The sequence below is a fragment of the Pristiophorus japonicus genome, unplaced genomic scaffold (genome assembly GCF_044704955.1).
Source record: "Pristiophorus japonicus isolate sPriJap1 unplaced genomic scaffold, sPriJap1.hap1 HAP1_SCAFFOLD_1210, whole genome shotgun sequence".
In the NCBI taxonomy this organism is placed as follows: domain Eukaryota; kingdom Metazoa; phylum Chordata; class Chondrichthyes; family Pristiophoridae; genus Pristiophorus; species Pristiophorus japonicus.
The window spans coordinates 79,620-85,619 of record NW_027250874.1 but is presented as its reverse complement, the minus strand read 5'-3'; the positions used below and the strand labels follow the sequence as shown (position 1 = coordinate 85,619).

Genomic DNA, 6,000 nt, shown 5'->3' with positions numbered 1-6,000 from the left:
TTGACCCACGACGATTGCAAATGAGAACAAGAGCGACCTCGCCGATGATGGGATCGCCCGCCAAAGCGCCACCTACCGCTCGGCGCCGGCAGCGCCGGTTGTCAGGGTGACGGAGCAGCAGGCCATGTGAGCGCGAAGTGGGGCCGTGGTGACCGCCAAATCCAGCCCGAAGCTGAGCTGTGGGCCCTGTGGGCCCTGTGGGCCCTGCCTATTCTCGAAGGGAGTCCACAGGAGCGGCCAAAAAACCCCAAAGTGGGGCCTGTGTGAGCACCCCGACACTGTCGCTGCCCCCACCCCCAGCGAGCCCCCCCACCCTCAGCGAGCCCCCACACCTAGTGAGCCCCCCCAGTCGCTGCCCCCCACAGCCAGCGAGCCCCCCCCACCCTCAGTGAGCCCCCCCCACCCTCAGTGAGCCCCCTCCCACCCCCAGTGAGCCCCCCCACCCTCAGCGAGCCCCCCCCACCCCCAGCGAGCCCCCTACCCCCAGCGAGTCCCCACCCCCAGCGAGCCCCCCACCCTCAGCGAGCCCCCCCCACCCCCAGCGAGCCCCCCCCCACCCTCAGTGAGCCCCCCCCACCCCCAGCGAGCCCCCACACCTAGTGAGCCTCCCCAGTCGCTGCCCCCCACCCCCAGCGAGCCCCCCACCCCCAGCGAGCCCCCCCCCACCCTCAGCGAGCCCCCCCCACCCCCAGCGAGCCCCCCCCACCCCCAGTGAGCCCCCCCCACCCTCAGTGAGCCCCCCCCCCACCCTCAGCGAGCCCCCCGGGCACCTCACCCACACCATCGGACCATGCCAGCAAAGACTTTCGGATGAGACGTTAAACTGCTCCCTCAGGTGGGATGTTGGAGATCCCACGGCCACTATTGGAAGAAGAGCAGGGGAGCCGGTATCCTGGGACCAATATTTATCCGTCAATCAACATCACAAACAATTTATCTGGTCACTTCTCTCATAGATTTCCTACATTTTAACAGTGACTACGCTTCAAAAGCATCCTATTGGTTGTAAAGTGCTTTAGAGCATAGTGAGGTTGTGCAAAGTGTTATATAAATACAAGTCTTTCTATTGCTTCCCTTTTACCTTCTCACCTTCAGCCTCCAACCTCAGTTCTTCTATCACAATCTTTCTTGCTTCAATTATTAATACCAGAATGATCAACGTTCCCCTGAACTATCTCCTCTGGTATCTCCGAACGTTTGACTATGCCACCCTTCACGTTCTCCCTCCTCCAGACATTCTCATTGTGTTCAAATCAACAACAACTTACACTTGCATCTTCAACATAGAAAAATGTCCCAAGGTACTTCACGGAAGTGAAACATACCTGAGTTAAAGAAGGAGACGTAATGATGGAAAAGCTTGGTCAAAGGTGAGTATTAAAGATGTTCTTAACCTCTCCGCCTCTCTCTCCTCTTTTAACGGAGGGAAGGCCAGAGCTTGGCCTGGATGGCTGAAGGCACGGCTGCCAATGGTGGGTTGAAGGGAGTGGGGTTATACAAGAGGCCAGTGTTTGAGGACATTAGAGTTCTTGGAGGGATGTAGGCCCGGAGGAGGCTACAAAGATATGGAGGGGAAAGGCCATGTAGGGATTTAAATACAAAGATTGGAATTGTAAATTGGAGGCATTGGTGGTCTCGGAGCCAATGTAGGTCAATGAGCACAGGGGGTGATGGGTGAATGGGATTCGATGCGAGTTAGGACATGGGCAGCAGAGTTCTGGATGAACTAACGTTTATGGAGGGTGGAGGGTAGGAGACGGGCCGGGGACAGCGTTGGAATAGTCAAGTCTCGAGCTTAAAAAGGGATGGATGAGGGTTTCAGCAGCGGAGGGGCAGAGTCGGGCGATTTATGCTGGAGAGGACTTGATGTTGGATACTCAGCTTAGTTAAATAGAACACAGAAGTTACAAGCAGTCTGGTTCAAGCTGAGACAGAGGCTGTGGAGGGGGGATGGAATCGTTTTCAAGGGTTCAGAGTTTGTGGCGGGGGCGAAGACATTGGCTTCGATCTTCCCAATGTTTAACACATCCAGGACTGGCTGTTGGACGCTTTCTGACGACACAGAGGCAGTGGAGGGGTGGAAAAAGGCTGTGCCGATGTAGAGCTGGGTGTTGTCAGCATACCTGATGGCCTTGACTTTAACTCCCCTGCCGGGCAGGAAAGGATAGGGCGAAGGGTTAAGATCCCAGTGAGGCCAATCCTGTCTCCAACCCGCTGTGTTCTCGGGTGCCGTGATATTAACAGTGGGAAGTATAGGGGTTAAGGAGTCTCCCGCTGTCAAGAGGTGGTGGGATCAGGAATGTGTGTAAATCGGGTCCTGTGATGCAAGGTAGCACCCTGATGTTATTGTGACAAGCGCAGCATGGGTTTCACGCGGGCCAGTAAAGTCGCGAGGGGCATGCTGGGATTGGGTCGGGAGTATCCTCCATGAGGTGCATGGTCGTGCACCAATCGGGAGGTCCCACGCGGTCGTGCACCAATCGGGAGGTCCCACGCGGTCGTGCACCAATCGGGAGGTCCCACGCGGTCGTGCACCAATCGGGAGGTCCCACGCGGTCGTGCACCAATCGGGAGGTCCCACGCGGTCGTGCACCAATCGGGAGGTCCCACGCGGTCGTGCACCAATCGGGAGGTCCCACGCGGTCGTGCACCAATCGGGAGGTCCCACGCAAGCCGCTCACCAGCTGCTGCCATTGGAAGATTCGCTCAGCCGCTGCGATCTTCCAACAAAATATGGAAAGCCTCCTAAAGTCGATTCCAGGGACGGTGGTTTTTCAGGACGACATCCTCATCACGGGTTACGATACTGAAGAACATCTCCACAACCTGGAGGAGGTGCTACGCAGACTGGAGCAGGTAGGGCTGCGACTGAAAAAGGCGAAGTGCGTCTTCCTAGCTCCAGAGGTAGAATTCCTGGGGATGAGGGTAGCAGCAGACGGGATCAGCCCTACTGCGTCCAAGACGGAAGTGATCCAGAGAGCACCCAGACCCCGTAACACGACGGAGCTGCGTTCATTCCTGGGGCTCCTGAACTATTTTGGTAACTTTCTTCCCAAATTGAGCATGCTGCTAGAGCCGCTACACGTACTCCTACGCAAAGGTCGTGAATGGGTCTGGGGGGACAGCCAGGAAAGGGCTTTCAATAGAGCACGAAATTTGTTATATTCCAACAATCTGTTAACGCTATATGACCCATGTAAGAAACTTGGGTTAACGTGCGATGCGTCGTCCGATGGTGTCGGGTGTGTGTTGCAGCATGTCAATGCCAAGGGTCAGTTACAGCCGGTAGCTTATGCCTCCAGAAGTCTGTCCCAGGCAGAAAGGGGCTACGGGATGGTAGAAAAGGAGGCGGTCGCATGTGTATATGCGGTAAAGAAAATGCACCAGTACCTGTTTGGCAGGAAATTTGAGCTGGAGACAGATCACAAACCCCTAACGTCCCTTTTGGCCGACAACAAGGCCATAAATGCAATCGCATCGGCCTGCACACAGAGGTGGGCACTCACGTTAGCCGCCTATGACTACACAATTCGGCACAGACCGGGCACCGAAAACCGATGGCTCCCACTAGCCATCACTGAGCGGGCTACCGAGAATGCTGCTGAGATGGTCATGGCTGTTGAAGCTTTCGGAAGCGAAGGCTCACCTGTGACAGCCCATCAGATTAAAGTCTGGACAAATAGAGACCCGCTACTGTCTCTAGTCAAGAAATGTGTCCTGAATGGGGACTGGGCAGCCACGTACAGGGCATGCCCTGAGGAATTTAAACCATTTGACAGGCGCAGGGATGAACTCTCGATTCAGGCCGATTGGCTATTGTGGGGAAACCGCGTAGTCATGCCCCAGATGGGCAGAGAGGTGTTCATCAGAGAACTCCACAATGAGCACCCAGGCATTGTCACGATGAAGGCAATTGCCAGGTCACACGTTTGGTGGCCAGGGATAGACGCAGATCTGGAACTTTGTGTTCGCAGGTGCAACACATGTACCCAGCTGGGCAATGCGCCCAGGGAAGCCCCCCTTAGCCTCTGGCCATGGCCCGCCAAGCCTTGGTCACGCATCCATGTGGACTATGCAGGTCCTTTCATGGGGAAAATGTTTTTGGTTGTAGTAGACACCTACTCCAAATGGATCGAGTGTGACATTTTAAATTCAAGCACATCCTCTGCCACGGTAGAAAGTCTACGGGCAATGTTCGCCACCCACGGTCTACTGGACATCTTGGTCTGGTCAGCGAAATGGCCCGTGCTTCACAAGCACTGAATTCCAGGACTTCATGGCAGGCAATGGAATTAACCATGTCAGAATGACACCGTTCAAGCCGGCCTCAAACAGCCAGGCAGAACGAGCAGTGCAGATAATCAAACGGGATGCTCAGAATCCAAGGGGGTTCCCTACAAAGCTGCTTATCACGCCCCCCCGTTGTCAATAGATCGCGACCACACTCGCTCACAGGGGTCCCACCCGCAGAGCTGCTAATGAAAAGGACGCTCAAAACCCGATTATCCCTTATACACCCCACCATGAAAGAAATTGTCGAGAGCAGGCGCCAGTCACAATATGACTACCACGACAGGAATGCGAGGGCGCGATGTATTGATGTAAATTACCCTGTTTTTGTCCTCAACTACGCTGCAGGGCCCAAATGGCTCGCAGGCACTGTGGTTGCCAAAGAGGGAAATAGGATTCTGGTAGTTAAACTTACCAATGGACAAACCTGCCGCAAACATGTGGATCAAACAAAAAGGAGGTTCAGCAATCCCATAGAAGAAGCAGAGGAAGAACACGATATAGAGTTCACTCCTCCACAGGTGACCGAACACCGGAACCAAAGGGAGGAGAGCCCAGTCACTGTGGGCAGTCCGGACAGGCCTGAGGCACCGCAAACGCAGACACTCAGGCCAGCGCCCAACAACCGGAGACCCAACTCAGGCGCTCTACAAGAGAGCGTAAACCGCCAGAGAGACTCAACCTGTGATCCCAATAAGACTTTGGGGGGGGGGGGGGGGGAGGTGATGTCATGTATTCAACTAGCATTGTAACCCATGTATAATCTGACCGAAGTTGTACACTGAGAACAATGACCACTAGGTGGTGAACTTGTGGGAGACGTTCCTAACCTGGACCTTCAGGTATAAAAGGGGAAGCTCCACCCACTTTCATCACTTGAGTGCTAAGGAATAAAGGACAGGTCACAGACTGACCTTCTCTCAAGCATGGGCCTCGTGTGCATTTATACTGTATAGTAAGGACGTATCAGATTCTGCCCTCAATAAACGAGAGGGACCATTGGTTGGGACTGGTCTGTGTGCCGGAACGAAAGGGAACCCGGTCGGAATAAAGCTGCTGCATTCGCAGGTACTGTTTGACTTCATTGTGGGCTGTGATTCTGTGATCCCTGTCTGCTTTGGGTGGTGCTTTTGATAGTGTTCGGTAAACAATCCGAGAATCTGATTATGGGAGCTGCTCTTGCTGCACACGATTAAAGTGAAGAGGAGGAGACGTGGAAGGAGTTGTACTTGGGCAGTAGAGAGGGAGCAAGCTCGCAGTAGGTCACAGACAGAGGCTCAGCTTCCTTGACCTGCCCCAGGAGTAGAACTTAGAAGCCTCCGATTGTCAAGGCAGGAGGTTGCGGAACTCTGCAGCCTCCTCGAGCGAGACCACCTGCCCGCTGGCGGCCATGCCCAAAGTGACCACTGCCCTCAATGTTTACCCCTCTGGATCCTTCCAGCCTGGCAGGGGAGACATAGTGAGGGTGTCGCAGGTGACCTGATGTTTTATTTACCAGGGCCAGTCAATATATCTCCTTCCCACAAATTGGCTGCTGTGTTTCCCACATTACAACTGTGACGACACTCCAAAAAGTACTTCATTGGCTGTAAGGCACTTTGAGATGTCCGCGAAAGGAACTATATAAATCCAAATCTTTTTTTCCTATCAGACAGAGAGCGCGTTGGAGTTTGCCGTTCCGGCTGGTTTCCTACAAGTGTAGGCTGTCAG

The 6,000-nt window shown here is 54.5% G+C and overlaps 1 protein-coding gene across 1 annotated transcript in view; it reads left to right on the top strand.

Moving 5' to 3' along the window:
* Positions 1-802: 802 nt before the first annotated feature.
* The window catches only part of LOC139242085 (CMP-N-acetylneuraminate-beta-galactosamide-alpha-2,3-sialyltransferase 2-like), a 70,539-nt gene continuing 65,341 nt past the window's right edge, over positions 803-6,000 (top strand). Inside the window, exon 1 of the mRNA XM_070870230.1 lies at positions 803-1,370. The gene's annotated coding sequence lies outside the window, so the exon portion shown is untranslated. The remainder of the gene's footprint in view (positions 1,371-6,000) is intronic.